The 15,695-nt window shown below is 45.8% G+C and overlaps 1 protein-coding gene and 1 pseudogene across 1 annotated transcript in view; both read right to left on the bottom strand.

Moving 5' to 3' along the window:
* IL36G (interleukin 36 gamma) overlaps positions 1 to 15,695 on the bottom strand; it is a 216,098-nt gene that overhangs the window by 50,669 nt on the left and 149,734 nt on the right. The gene's annotated exons all lie outside the window — the stretch shown is intronic.
* LOC129462942 (cyclin-dependent kinase 8-like) lies at positions 384 to 14,285 on the bottom strand (annotated as a pseudogene).

Below are 15,695 nucleotides of genomic sequence, written 5' to 3' on the forward strand. Positions count from 1 at the left end.
ACCAAAATAATCTCATTTTGAGTCTTGGTTATTTCACTGAGTTAAGACCTACTGTATGTTTTCAAGTACTAGTTAAACCTTGGATCTATGTGTGTACTATTGGTCAGATAATGTTGTAACACTGAAAGAATTCATGACATACGAAGACAATGCTTGCCCTTAGCACATCCTCAGCTTCAACTGCTACAGACTATGACTGAAAAACATGGATTAGTCAGTCTGAGCCATGTCAAGTTAACTATGGAAGTAGCAAATCCACAACACAAACTGTGCTAGCACTTTCTTTTCAGGTCTCACTCCAAAATAGGTACAACCTGGAAGCCACTACTCTAATCTGTGAAAAGTGGTGGAAGGAACTTGGCTACTGGGAAGGTGTGGTTGTACAGTACATTCTCATGGCCCATACCAGGTTCCCACAGAGAGCTGCACAGTCAGCCCTGCAGCATTCACAACAGTGCATGGTCAAGATTCCGATGCAGCTCAGTACCCATGTGTCTGGCGTGAGTACTGTGGAGCCTGCTGGGAGGTAGCTGAGTATCCCATGCTGCTCTTCGGCTGTGATGTGCTTGGTCCAGGGTTGGGATATAGGCAGCATGTGGATTGGAACGCGGATAGTCTGAGGCCATGAAAAGTCCACCTGAGGTAGTGGTAGGAGGAACAAGCCTCACTTTCTTCAACGGGGGTCCCTGTGTGTGACCGTTGTCTTGATTCCTGGGTGGCCAGTTCCATTCGGCCAGTTCCATTATTGCCCTGCTGCTGGTGGTGGTTCTTTTTGTCTCCTTTGTCATCAGGTTCTTCTGTTAAAAATTCTCATTTTGGGTAAGGGATTTGACAACTGGCAAAAACGTCTGATGTAGGAAGTGGGTCTTCTAAGAAATAGGGATCCTGTTCTGAGGTAATTCACTTTATTGGGTCCATAGTAAGAAACTTCTGAAGCAAGTGGAATGCTTTACTATCTGGTTTAACTTTGTGTTTTTCCATATACTTGATAAGGCTGCAGTTAGTATGCATATTTCTTCTGAAATCTTTCATTAATGTTGAATGTTCAGGCATCTTTTTTACATCTTCCCAATCTTTATTTGCAGGAAATCCCATTACATTGAGTATTCTGTCCAGCCAGTCATGTTGATAAGGATTACCAGTTTTGAGGTCCTCTTGTCGACCGCGAAATATTGGTTTTGACATTAGTAGTTCTTCAAACATACACCCTATAAGCCCAAATATCAATAGCTTTGGTATAATGCCTTACTCAAAGAAGTAATTCAGGGGCTCAGTACCAGAATGTAACAATCACTGGATCCAAATCTGCTAATGTAAGCTAGTAAAATTCTTTAAAATGTTTTGCGTTATCCATTTATAATCAATTTTATTAGACCAAAAAACACACTTATATTTCTTTTCAAGGCAGCCTTTCTCTACCATGTGTGAGGCTTCCATGGGACCAGCCCTAGAAGTTTCTTAAAGGACCTATAAAACATGCCCTTAAATCGTTCTGAGTTCTTACAATTTCCCACATTACTTCAGGTGAGTTTTGCTAAACTTCCCACCACTACATACCAAGCATCATTTTTTCCTCCAGCTTCCCCTACTGTTTTCCTCACTATCCTTCAACCCTCCCTAAAAGTTTCCTTGAGGCCTGCCAAGTTCTCCCTGCCACTCAGACCCAAAGCCAAAGTCACATGTCTTAAGCTTTCGTTGCTGTAGCACCTCACCCCTGGTACCAAATTCTGTTCCAGTAATCTGGAACAAATCAGCCCAAAGCCTAGTGGATTATTTTGCTCATAATTCTGCAATTTGGGCAGGGCTAAGCTGAGATGGTTTACTCTGTTCCACATTGCTCAACTGGGGCTGGAGGATGCAGTCTTAAGTGGTTCACTCACCTGGTGACAAGTTGCTACTGTTTATCAGCTAGGAGCGCAGCCAGGGCTGTATGTAAGACCCCAGTTTATCACCATGTGGGCCTCTTAATGCGGCAGCTTAGAATTTCTCACTGTATGATGGATGGGTTGCAAGAACAAGTATTCCAAGGGACAGAAAGTATTAATAAAAGTTGCCAGTTCCTTAAGACTGGAAGAGGCTGGAAATGATTACAGCATCATTTCCACTACATTCTATTGGTCAAGCAATCACAGAGCCACCCCAGAGTCAAGTGGACCAAAGACACACAAATGAAACTGGCCACCCGGGGAATCAAGACAGCAGTCACACACAGGGACCCCCATTGAAGAAAGTGAGGCTTGTTCCTCCTACCGATACTGTAGGTGGACTTTTCATGGTCTCAGACTATCAGCGTTCCAATACACATGCTGCCTATATCCCAATCCTGGACCAAAGAATTTGCAGTCATCTTTAATCTGTCCCATCAATGAAGCTATTAGCTGATTGCTTATTGCTATCATAATTTCATATCTATCCACCCCCATTTTATTATTCCCAATGATGCAAGAGTCTCAGGTATCATTGTGCTAGAAGACACGCCAGAACTCCAGGCATCCACTCACAGCTGTCAACACTGTACATCCCTGAACCAGGTATGTGGTCATCACCCTCAAATTACTGGAACACCTCTCTGGGCTATGGCATCAGTAATTTTTCCCTTTCCCACCCTCTAGCCCAAGCCTAAATTGTCTTCCTTAGCTATGGATCTGCAAGGTTGGGGAGATAAAATAGCATCATTGACTTGGCCAGGCTGTGTTTTCAACTAGAAGGATCTCCTTCTAATAGCTTTTCTAACTTTCCAAATTTTATGCTCAATACCTACTCCGAGCAACTTGCTCCAAGGTACAAGAGTAGACTTTTTCTCCCAGGAGGGCTTGCACCAGAAATCAAAGAGTTATTAGTGATGTAGACAGAGGGAGAAAATGGAGCGTGAGAGTATAATACCTTAGTGCATTGTGGTAGGGTACCACTGGTATCATTCGCTCCTCTATTCCAAGGGCTGGGATGACTGATATCAAATGCAAATAGAGAATTTGTCTTAGGAAAGTGTTTTTGGAACCCGTTGCTTTGGACTATCTTTGTTTGATGGAGATTGATGCCAAATGTCTGACTATAGCATTTCTTTAGGTGAACTTGTGGATATCACTTGAGTGCATACCATCTGAAGGTCTGTTGTGAATTTCATCAGCCTTGTGACGAATTATGTTTGTGATTGAGTATCAGTCACCTAGATGTCTCCAAGTCCTGCAGGCTTGGGGTCACTGTGTTTGGAATTTTCTTTTTTTTTTTTTTTTTTTTTTTGACACAGCCTCACTCTGGAGTGCAGTGGCGCGATCTTGGCTCACTGCAACCTCTGCCTCCCAGGTTCAAGAGATTCTCCTGCCTCAGCCTCCCGAGTAGCTGGGACTACAGGCATGCACCACCATGCCCAGCTAATTTTTGTATTTTTAGTAGAGACGCAGTTTCACCATGTTGGCCAGCATGGTCTCGATCTCTTGACTTGTGATCCGCCTTCCTCAGCCTCCCAAAGTGCTGGGATTACAGGCATGAGCCACTGCACCCAGCCCCTGTTTGTAATTTTTAAGTAGAAATTTACTTGAACCCCTATCCAACATACGGTGGAAAACCCGGTTTGCTCTACCCTATTTCCTAACACCTGAGGAGTACCTCTCATGTCACTAATTTCTTTTATCTCCTGACCTCTCTCTCATGGCTCACATATTTCAATTGTTTCCTGTGTTGGTGCCAACTGACCCAGAACTCCCCACAACACACACACACACAAAGCACCATCACAAAACATTCTTATGAGCCCAGAAATTCCTCAAATCTGGCTTTGGAAACACCTGGAGGACTTTTAAACATCCTAATGCCAAGCCTGCTCCATGGATATTTCAATGTCAGCCATGCTTGAGAGTCTGTCAACTAGCCCAGTGCTTCTCAAGTGCGAGCGTGTGTGAGAATCACCTGGGGAGCTTGTTAAAACGCAGGTTCTGTTTCTGGGTCCTGGGTGGGGCTCTAGATTCTGCATCTCTAACAAGGTCTCAAGTGATGCTGATGCCGCTGATCCCCAGACCACACTTTGACTAGCAAGGAGCTAGCAGATATGAGGGATGACAGGGGCCCAGCAAATAATTACAACTAAACATCAGACACGTCAGTGACAACGCTATCAGAAACTTCTCAGAGGCCATCCTGCTCCCCCAGTTCCAGCTCCAGGGCCCCCCCTCTCATTTCTCATTTCCCTTGGCTTCTACCTATTCCCAGGCCCTTGTCTTTCTAGGGATGTCATGGCCACTATATATTTATTTATTTATTTAATTTATTTTTGAGACAGAGTCTCTTTCTGTCACCCAGGCTGGAGTGCAGTGGCACAGTCATGGCTCACTGTAGCCTTACCCTCCTGGGCTCAAGTGATCCTCCTACCTCAGCCTGCCAGGTAGCTGGGACTACAGGTGCATGCCACCACATGTGGTTTTTTTGTTTTGTTTTGTTTTTTTTGTAGAGGTCTTCTTGTTTCCCAGGCTGATCTCAAACCCCTGGCCTCAAGCAATCCTCTCACTTCAGCCTCCCAAAGCAGTAGGATTACAGACATGAGTCACTACACCCTGCCAGGCTGGCATGTCTTTATCTGGCAGCTCAATCTAGTTCCCTCTGTCTCCAAGCATATCCTGGTCCTGCTCTAAGAGCTGTCATGCCACACCTAAATACACCATCAAAAGGATTTACCTATCCCAAGGCAGTACTGTGCCCAAGGAATGCTACCTCCAGCTTCTAAAGCAGAGGTTCCCAAACTCTCTCAGTTCATGGTATCCTTAGTGTCCCAGGAATTTCTTCACAGAGTACTTTAAGCCAAAAGAAACACCTGACAGTTCTGCTTCTCTCTTTTTTTTTTTTTTTTTTTTTTTTTTTGTGAGATGTAGTCTCACTATCACCCAGGCTGGAGTGCAGTAGCATGATTTCGGCTCATTACAACCTCCGCCTCCCCGGTTCAAGCAATTCTCCTGCCTCAGCCTCCTGAGTAGCTGGGATTACAGGTGCATGCCACCATGCACGGCTAATTTTTGTATTTTTAGTAGAGACAGGGTTTCACTATGTTGGTCAGGCTGGTCTCGAACTCCTGACCTCGTGATCTGCCCGCCTCAGCCTCCCAAAGTGCTGGGATTACAGGTGTGAGCCACCGTGCCTGGCCAGTTCTGCTTCTTAAGTAATTGGGTTGAAACAATTTAATGCCAATGGTTTTCATGGGTCTGACAGATGTCACTGTGTTTTCTTCAGAATATTTAAATATCCCATGACACCTCGTGAGTGTGCTGAGGTGCCCTACAGTCCACACTTTGGGAACCATGGCTCAAAACTAATAGTTGGTATATATGTGACCTCCAAATGCCCTAGCAAAGTAATAGAAACCCATAGTGATGATTGTACGTGATGCAAATAGGGGACTGAATCTGACAGGAGAGGAGGGGATTTCAGGGAGGTGTTGTCCCACCACTAGCACCAACTGGATCTGGCACAAACAGGCCAACATTACTCTCTGTTGTAGCCAAGAGAGTCACTTTCTAGATTCATCTCCCAGTGGAAGTTCCAGAGGGTTCTGGGATTAGAATAGTGTAAGAGAGAAAGTAAGGGCAGAAAGATAGTTTTTCTCTTGGTAAAAACTTGTAAACATGACTCATCTAATATCAGAAAATCTAGGAGGAAAGCTTAACTACTATCAGAATGCTGTGACACCTGAGGGTGCAAACTGTTTCCAGTTAGGAGTCCAACCCTATGATACAGTGATTCTCAGCCTTGGCTGCACAATAAAATCAGTTGGAGAGTTTTCAAAAAATACAAATGGCTGGGCTCCCACCCAGACCAGTTAGTTGAGTCAGTCTCCAAAGGCAAGATCCAGAGATCTATAATTATGTATTTGTATATTTATTTATTTATTTATTTATTTGAGACAGGGTCTTGCTCTGTCACCCAGGCTGGAGTGCAGTGGCACAATTTCGGCTCACTGTAGCCTCAGCTTCCTGGGCTCAAAGAATCCTCCCACCTCAGCCTCCCAAGTAGTAGGGACTACAAGTGTGCACCACATCCAGGTAGTTTTTTTTTTCTTTGTAGAGACAGGGTCTCACCATGTTGTCCAGGCTGGTCTCAAACGCTTGGGCTCAAGAGATCCTCCTGCCTCAGCCTCCCAAAGTGCTGGGATTACAGTTGTGCACCCAGCCTAAAAGTTTTAAATTCTTTTTCTTTTGTTGCTTATGCTTTTAGTGTCATCTAAGAATCAACCATCAAATCCAACGTCATAAAGATACATCCCTGTTTTCTTCTAAGAATATTATAGTTTTAGCACTTACATTTAAGTGTTTGAGCCATTTTGAGTTAGTTTCTGTATATGGTGTGAGATAAGGGCCCAGTTGCATTCCTTCACATGTGGTTTTCCAGCACCATTTGTTGAAAATATGATGCTTTCCCTCATTGAATGGTCTTGGCACCTTTGCTGAAAATCAATTGATCATAGATGTATGAGATTATTTCTGGACTCTCAATTCTATTCCATGTGTTTACATCTCTCCTTATAAGTTAGGGGGTGGGACTTGACTCTGGAGGCAGGACTTTGACACTGGACCAAACTGAGGACTAACTGAAACAGGGCTGGGGGTGGAAGAAGCTTTTCATAAGATATACCCACCAGTTTGCCATATCAGTTTACCGTTGTCATGGCAACACCAGGGAGTTCCCCGCTTCCCTTCCATGACAATGATTCGATGACCCAAAAGTTATTACCAATTCCGTGGAAATTTCGGCATAAATTGTCCCTTAATCTGCATGTGCTAAAAGTGGATATAAATGACTGCAAAACTGCCCTGAGCTGCTACTCTCTGCCTACAGGGTAGCCCTACTGTGCAGGAGTAGTCAGAGCTGTAACAGGGCTGGAGCTGTAACAGGGCTGGAGCTGTAATACTGCCCTTTCAGTAAAGCTGTTTTCTTCTCCCATTGGCTTGCCCTTGAATTCTTTCTGGGCAAGGCCAAGAACCCTAAATCCCACTTTGGGGCTCACCTGTCCAGCATCACTTATGCCAGGACCATAGTGTTCTGATTACTGTAGCTTTGTAGCTAAGTCTTGAAACTGGAAAGTGTAAATCCTCCAACTTTGTTCTTCTTTTTCAAGATTGTTTTGGCTATTTGGAGCCTCTTGCAATTCCATGTGAATTTTGCCATCAGCTTGTCCATTTCCACAAAAAATAAAAAATAAAAACGGCACTTAAAATTTTGATAGGTGGCTGGGTGCAGTGGCTCATGCCTGCAATCCTAGCACTCTGGGAGGCTGAGGTAGGCAGATCATCTGAAGTCAGGAATTCGAAACCAGCCTGGCCAACATGGTGAAACCTCATCTCCACTAAAAATACAAAAAATTAACTGGGTGTGGTGGCATAGTTACTGTTAAAGGCCCACACTAGGCCCTTTGAAAAATATGGAATGTGTGAGAAATTAATCCTCTACAATGATGTGACAACCGCAATACAAGGTACTGCAATACAGCTGACCTCACCAAAGCACAAGCAGCGGCAGCTCAAAGAGGAAAATGTCGCTTCCAGCAAGGGATTGAGGGAGGCCTTTAGGGAAGAAGTGGCATATAAGCCAGAATTACAGGATGGGGAGGATATAGACAGCAGACGACAGAGAGGAGAGTGAAAGCTGGGAATCCCAGCTAAAGGCATCAGGTTTATCAAATGAGTAGGGGACAATACTGTGTGTGTTTATGTTTATGTATGTATATAATTATATGGTATCATTGCTAATTGACAAAATAATCTATCACATTTTACATTAACAGATTTTACATCTATTGTTCTAAATAGACTCAGTCATCAGCCCTGTATGTGAGCTCTTACCTATCCCCATGCACACCTCAGCTCAGCCACTGATGGATGGATCATCTGCCTATCACAGGTGGCAATAGGGACAAGTTTTCAGTTTAGAGTTCCTCCTTCTAGGCACGGCTAACCCAGCTGAATGCCTAATTCCACCCATATTCAGGTGAATCTATGGCCACTGCTGCAGCAGGTCCTTCCCACGCAGAAAGGCTCCACAAGAGGAGGTACACCCCCTCTGACTGTCCCTAAGCTTCTGCCATCTTCTTCCCACGAAGCTGCTGCTCCTGGGTGCTTCCTGCCTTGCCCTGCCCACCCTTGTACTGTTCTCACCATTGACACAGCTGGTGCCAGATGCAGCAGAGATCCATGACACCCTGGTCATTGCTGATGGCCTGGGCCCACCAGTGAGAAGGCACAGAAAAGAGGGTTATCAATACTGCTACTAATAATGATAATGAACTTTCAGTTGATATTATCAACACTGCTACTACAAACGATAATAACGAACTTTCATTGAATCCCTCTTGTCAACCCTATGTAAAATAGGTTTATTATTATCCCCATTTTACTGGTGGGTGAAATGAGGTTTGAAATTTACTAACTGTTCAGCTTTCGAAGACACCTACATGTTCCTGTCCATGTCTATGCCTCGTGATCACACCAGGGGAGGCAGGAACCCAAGGCTTTGTTGTCCAACTCTGTAGGAGAAGATTTAATCATCGTGGGTGAAGAGTGAGAGAGAGAAATCGCAAGCCTTAAGAGCTGGAAGGCGCTCCAAGCAATTGTCCAAGGGTCAGGTGTGGCCAGGATGCAGTGCAGTTTTCCTGGTTAATGACTGCCTCCTCTCAAAGGATCCCAACCTCACTGACTCCTGCTCACTGCACCCACCTGAAAGGGGCAAGCTCACTGGGTGCTTCCTTCAAAGCTTCACTTCCTTCTGCTTTTGTAGAGGAGGTTGTTATACTGTTGCTACAATGTCAATGTGGATAAGCATGAAAAACAAAACATCTAATGGAAACAATACATACTGTACATTTTTAAGGCATACTTATAAACTTCTTAAAACACAAAACAAAATTATATGCTCTTCATAAATATCTACATATAAATATAAGAGCAACATCTGTTCATTTTCTCCTCTTACATTTATATGTAGATTTCCTGGTTGGATACACATCCGGTCATACCTGGGCACTGCTTCTCCAGCTGCACTTGGGGTTGGCCTGACTGATATCTGTCTCCTTGGATGGTATGGTCTGCACGTGGGTCTGCTCAGCCTTTCACCCTCATTGCCTGACAGAGTAAACTGCAGAGGGCTCAGCAGTCTAGCCCACATTGTCCCACTGCATGTAACTAAGCCTCTCCCAGCTGCTGTCTTCACTGGGTGCCTCGCTGCTGGAGACAGTGCACACCCACCAGATGTGCTACACAATGGAATTTTTCCATGGTTCAGACTCATATTGTGTCCGGAATTGGTGGGTTCTTGGTCTCACTGACTTCAAGAATGAAGCCGCCGACACTCGCGGTAAGTGTTACAGTTCTTAAGCGTGTTCGGAGTTTGTTTCTTCTGGTGTTCGGATGTGTTTGGAGTTTCTTCCTTCTGGTGGGTTCGTGGTCTTGCTGGCTCAGGAGTGAAGCTGCAGACTTTCGCAGTGTTACAGCTCTTAAGATGGCGCATCTGGAGTTGTTCTTTCCTCCCCCGTGGGTTTGTGGTCTCGCTGGCTTCAGAAGTGAAGCTGCAGACCTTCACGGTGAGTGTTACAGCTCATAAAGGCAGTGTGGACCCAAAGAGTTAGCAGCAGCAAGATTTATTGCAAAGAGAGCAAGACCAAAGCTTCCACACTGTGGAAGGGGACCTGAGCAGGTTGCCACTGCTGGCTCGGGCAGCCTGCTTTTATTCTCTTATCTGGCCCCACCCACATCCTGCTGATTGGTAGAGCCAAGTGGTCTGTTTTGACAGGGCACTAATTGGTCCGTTTACAATCCCAGAGCTAGACACAAAGGTTCTCCACGTCCCTACCAGAGTAACTAGATACAGAGTGTCCATTGGTGCATTCACAAACCCTGAGCTAGACACAGGGTGCTGATTGGTGTGCTTACAAACCTTGAGCTAGATACAGAGTGCCAATTGGTGTATTTACAAACCCTTAGCTAGACATAAAGGTTCTCCATGTCCCACCAGACTCAGGAGCCCAGCTGGCTTCACCCAGTGGATCCCGCACTGGGGCTGCAGGTGGAGCTGCCTGCCAGTCCTGCACCGTGAGCCCGCACTCCTCAGCCCTTGGGTGGTCGATGGGACTGGGTGCTGTGGAGCAGGGGGCGGTGCTCGTCGGGGAGGCTCCGGCTGCACAGGAGCCCACAGAGGAGGGGGGAGGCTCAAGCATGGCGGGCTGCAGGTCCCAAGCCCTGCCCCGAGGGAAGGCAGCTAAGGCCCGGCGAGAAATTGAGCACAGCAGCTGCTGGCCCAGGTTCTAAGCCCCTCACTGCTCGGGGCCAGTGGGGCCGGCCAGCAGCTCCAAGTGCGGGGTCCACCGAGCCCACGCCCACCCAGAACTCACGCAACCCCAGGTTCCTGCCCGGGCCTCTCCTTCCACACCTCTCCGCAAGCTGAGGGGGCCAGCTCCGGCCTTGGCCAGCCCAGAAAGGGGCTCCCACAGTGCAGCGGCGGGTTGAAGGGCTCCTCAAGTGCTGCCAAAGTGGAAGCCCAGGCAGAGGAGGCACCCAGGGTGAGCGAGGGCTGTGAGGACTGCCAGCACACTGTCACCTCTCAATATCATCTGGAGTAGGACATCTTTTATCATGTGTGTTTAAGCCTAGACTGCAAGCTAGTACAGCAGGCTGCGGATGTCCAGTCACCCAGAAATGGCTCTCAGGCTGAAAAACATGTTACCATTTTCTAATGAAATGTATGGGGAGGAGGCAGTGTTTCTTCAAAGGGTGGACAAGAAAGAACCGCTTGCATCAGAATTACCTGGGAGTTTTTTTTTTTTAAGGCAGCTAAAAAGTTAAACAAGAATCTCAGGTTGTGCAATCTCTCTTTTTAGGAAGCTCCCCAAGTGAGTCTTAAAGCACAGTAGAGTTTTAGCACCTCAGGGGCAGTGCAAGGAACTCTGGACTAGGAGTCACAACACCTGAAAGTCTGCCACTTAAAACCTGCATGACTGTGGTAGTTACTTGATGTCTCTGCATCTGTTTTCTTTTTTTTTTTTTTTTTGAGACGGAGTCTCACTCTGTCGCCCAGGCTGGAGTGCAGTGGCGCAATCTCGGCTCACTGCAAGCTCTGCCTCCCGGGTTCACGCCATTCTCCTGCCTCAGCCTCTCCAAGTAGCTGGGACTACAGGCGCCTGCCACCACGCCCGGCTAATTTTTTGTATTTTTAGTAGAGACGGGGTTTCATCGTGGTCTCGATCTCCTGACCTGGTGATCTGCCTGCCTCGGCCTCCCAAAGTGCTGGGATTACAAGCACGAGCCACCGCGCCCATCCTGCATCTGTTTTCTCACCTATAAAATGGGCACACAAATTCTCAACCTGCCTTCCTCAGAGTGTTGTGCAGATGTGACGATCACCCGATGCATGTGAAAATTCCCTTATGGACCAGAAATCACCAGGACCATTACAGTGTGCCGAACAGTCCCCTCTGCATGGTCAGCAGAGAGGATCTGTCCCTGCCCCCTTGGTGCAACTGACCTCTGATCCTGTCCTGAGCCCCGGCATGGAGCCTGTCTGATAAGGCACCTTCTGCAAGGGACTGTGGGCAAGGAACAAGGGGGTGTCCAGAGGCTCCAAGTCCCCTGATGAGTTGAAATTTAGAACGCATTTTCCTATGGAAAATTGCCAAGGAAAGGTGGGCTAAGTAAAAAATAATGATGATAACATGTTTTTGCAGTAAAAAATTGAGTAGGCTTTTGGGTGAGAGGTGAAAACCCCAACTACCATGCATTGCAGCCCTCTGGTGGAAACTGTGCTTCAGACTCTAAATTTCAGGCTCTAGACTGACTCAGGGATGAATGTTTGGAAGGTGAAGACAATCTGTGGTCTCTTCTCCTGTAGAGCAGGAGTCAGCACTTTTCAAAGAGTGCCAGATTCTATATATCCTGCCACATGCTCTGTTGTTACAGCACAAAGAAGGCCATAGACAGCATGGCTGTGTTGGCAAATACACAAAACAGGCAATAAGCTGTATTTGGCCTTTAGGCTGCAGTTTTCCAACCCCTGCACTAACACAAGGAACTTAAAGGTGGCGGTGGTGGTATGCTGGAGCTAGCTTATATCAGCTTGCAATAGCCAATTGCTAACATCTCTTCCAAACTCTGTGCCTTCATGTTGGTAGTTTGAAATTGCCCATATTTGGAGTAGTTATGCCATGGAAATTGGCAAAAGCTGTATATCCACCATCACCAGCCCCCCTGAGAACCAGCTGTTCACATCACTAGGCATGTGTCCACCAGGATGAGAGTGAGGGTTGGAGTTGGTTGAGCCAGACAGTGCATGGGAATGTGGGAAGAAAATATTAGATGTCAGTCCCTATTTTATTTAGCCCTTGTAAATTTTTGAATTCTGTGTAAGTTTCATAATGTACCAATGCCTGCATTTCAAGACGTGTTCTAGACTTTGTTTAATTGATTAGGATAACTGGGACCAAAAAAATGTTTGGAGTCTACCACTCCTAACGCTATTTATTATATCCTGTGCTGGATAGCTCATTCCCAAACAGAGTGCCGGGTGAATAAAGGTCTTCTCTTCCTACTCCCAGGACAGCCTTCCTCTTGTCCCCACCTGCCTCACCCTGCCCCAGGACGTCGGATGGGGTAGGAGGAGTGACCAGCTGTGAAAGGAGCCTCTGGTTGGAATGTTTCCTATGGGAGTTTCTGTCACAGATTAAATGCCCTGAGATCACCTTTTGAGAGACATTAAATTTCATGAGATGAACAGTTATCATGTTGGGTATTATGAGTTGAATTATGTCCCCCAAAAAGATATGTTGAGGTCCTACCCCCCAGTAGCTGTGGATGTTACCTTACTTGGAAATAAGGTCTTTACAGATACAGGTCAACTTAAGATGAAGTCATTCGAGTGAGCCCTAATTCAGTATGACTCTGTCCTTCTAGGACATTCTGGACACAGAAACACAGAGAGAAGATAGTCAAGTGAAGATGGGGGCAGAGACTGGATTTTTGCTGCCACCAGCCGAGGAACCCTGGAGCTACCACAAACTGAAGGGAGGCCTGGAACAGATTCCCTCTCAGAGCCCTCAGAATGAACCAACACCTGGAGTTCAGACTTTGGCCTCCTGAACTAGTTGTTTTAAGCCACCCAGTTTATGGTTCTTTATGGGAGCCCTAACAAACCAATACTTTGGGATTCTCAGGTGTGATGCATAAGGGCCAAAACTTTTTCACTAAACATAAAGACCCATGATTACAATTAGTTAGGAAAATGAAATTCAAAACCACCTGAGTTTATTTATACACATTTTCCAAAATGCATCTGCTTTGCAGGGGAAGTCATAGTACTATAGAAATAAGGAGAAGGCCATCATTTAAGTAGAAGCCTTCCTTTCCTTTCTCCCTCCCTCTCTTTTTTCTTCCTTTCTTCATTTATAAAAATCTTATGGAGTTCCTACAAGTGCCAAGCACTGCAGTGGGTTCTTGGGATACATCACAGAGCAAAGCACTTGTGGGACTTACAATGCTAGTGGGAGACACAAACAGTAAATATAAGAAGCAACTATATAGCATGTTAGAGTGAGAAAAATAAGACAGGGCAAAGGGGAGTCAGTAGTGCTGGGGTGAGAAAAGGTTGCAGCATTAAATGGGGTAGCCAATTTCAAACTACCAACATGAAGGCACAGACACAGAGTTTGGAAGAGATGTTAGCAATTGGCTATTGCAAGCTGATATAAGCTAGCTCCAGCACACCACCACCGCCACCTTTAAGCTCCTTGTGTTAGTGCAGGGGTTGGAAAACTGCCGCCTAAAGGCCAAATACAGCTTATTGCCTGTTTTTTGTATTTGCTAACACAGCCATGATGTCTGTGGCCTTCTTTGTGCTGTAACAACAGAGCATGCGGCAGGATATATAGAATCTGACACTCTATGAAAAGTGCTGACTCCTGCTCCACAGGAGAAGAGACCACAGATTGTCTTCACCTTCCAGATATTCATCCCTGAGTCAGTCTAGAGCCTGAAATTTAGAGCCTGAAGCACAGTTTCCACCAGAGGGCTACAATGCATGATAGTTGGGGTTTTCACCTCTCACCCAAAAGCCTACAATGTGATTATCACAACCATGCCTTTCGTGAAGTCAACAATACAGAGGGCCTTGTGCTTCCGTAAGGTGTTGATGCATTTGCTATCTTGGTGGAGCCTCACAGGAAGCATGAGTGACTCACGCCATAGTGACTCACTGTATCTCACCAGTTTGGAAGGGGATGGAGCAGGACCAAGCCCAGGCTGTCTGTGTCTCCATTTGGCCTGCATGTTCGGTCTCCTCAAGGCCATGGTCAGTAAGCCCCATCTCCTTTCTGCTAGTCTGTAAGGGAACCAAAGTCCTCACTGCCATGAGACAGCCCTGGCTCAGAGACTAATTTGAACAGCTGTGTCTTTGTCGTGAAAATAGTTTTGTGATATTATGAAGAAGACATGCCTTCCTCTCCAAAGTATCAGTGTCACCTGGCGACATTTTTTTTTCTTTTATGTAGTGATACATAATATTTCACATATTTATGGCATACATGCAAGTATTCATTACATGCACAGAAAGTGTAATGATCAAGGTAGAATGTTTGGAGTATTCCTCGCCTGGAATATTTACCATTTCTCTGTGTGGAGAACATCTACTAAATATACTGTGTACTTTTTTGTCACTGGGCTGGTGTTGATCACCATCACCATCAGGATCAGAAACAGAAGCAGCCGACCTTATCGGAGCTCTTCCCATGGGTGTCATCTCACTTGACCTCCGTGCCTGGGGTGCTGTCCCTACTCCTCCTTTACGGGTGAGCTTTGTCTTCCTGCCCACCACCCACACGCCTGTCTCCTGAGATTAGCTCTCCAGCTCTGCTTTGAGGAACATCACTGGCCTCATTGGATACAGTCTTGGAGGGAGTGTTGATCAAGGTGTGCTGCCCTTCACTGACCAAGGAGTCGACACATGACCCAAACTAGGGCAGTCACATGCTTTGCTTAGAATCTCAATCTTTTGCTAACCGACAAAAAGCATGATTGGCTCTTACCCATCTGAGTGATGGGACCAACGTTTTCTGGCTTCTGTCATTTCTGGCCTGCCAGAAATCCCCGACTTGTTCTTTAGCATGTCTTTCCATTTTGAAAGTTACTTCACATGATAGGCAGAATAATGGCACCCCAAAAATGTCCACATTCTAATCCCCAGACCCTGTGTATATGTTACATGACATAGCAAAAGGGACTTTGCATCTGTGATTAAAGTTAAGCCTCTTTGAGATGGGAGAGTATCCTGGATATTGACGTGGGCCCAGTGTAAATTGCAAGCATTCTTATATGTGAAAGAGGAAGGCAGGAGGGTCAGAGTAAAGCAGTGTGAGAATAACCCAAGAAGCGAAGATGGGAGTGGGCCACTAGCCAAGGAATATAGGTGGCCTCTGGAAGCTGGAAAAGGCAAGGAAATTGACTCTCCCCTAGAGCCTCCCAAAGCAATGCAATCCTGCTGATACTTTGATTTTGGCCCAGTGAGACACATTCCAGACTGACCTCCATAACTGCAAGATAATACATTGCATTGTTTAAACCACTAAGTTGGTGGTAATTTGTTACAGCAGCAGTAAGAAATGAATATACCCAATATCCTTCTAGAAAGCTCTTTTTATAGTATACTTTTTGCTTAAATCAGCTAGAAGCGATCATTATTGC

Source organism: Symphalangus syndactylus, chromosome 14, assembly GCF_028878055.3.
Source record: "Symphalangus syndactylus isolate Jambi chromosome 14, NHGRI_mSymSyn1-v2.1_pri, whole genome shotgun sequence".
Lineage (NCBI taxonomy): Eukaryota > Metazoa > Chordata > Mammalia > Primates > Hylobatidae > Symphalangus > Symphalangus syndactylus.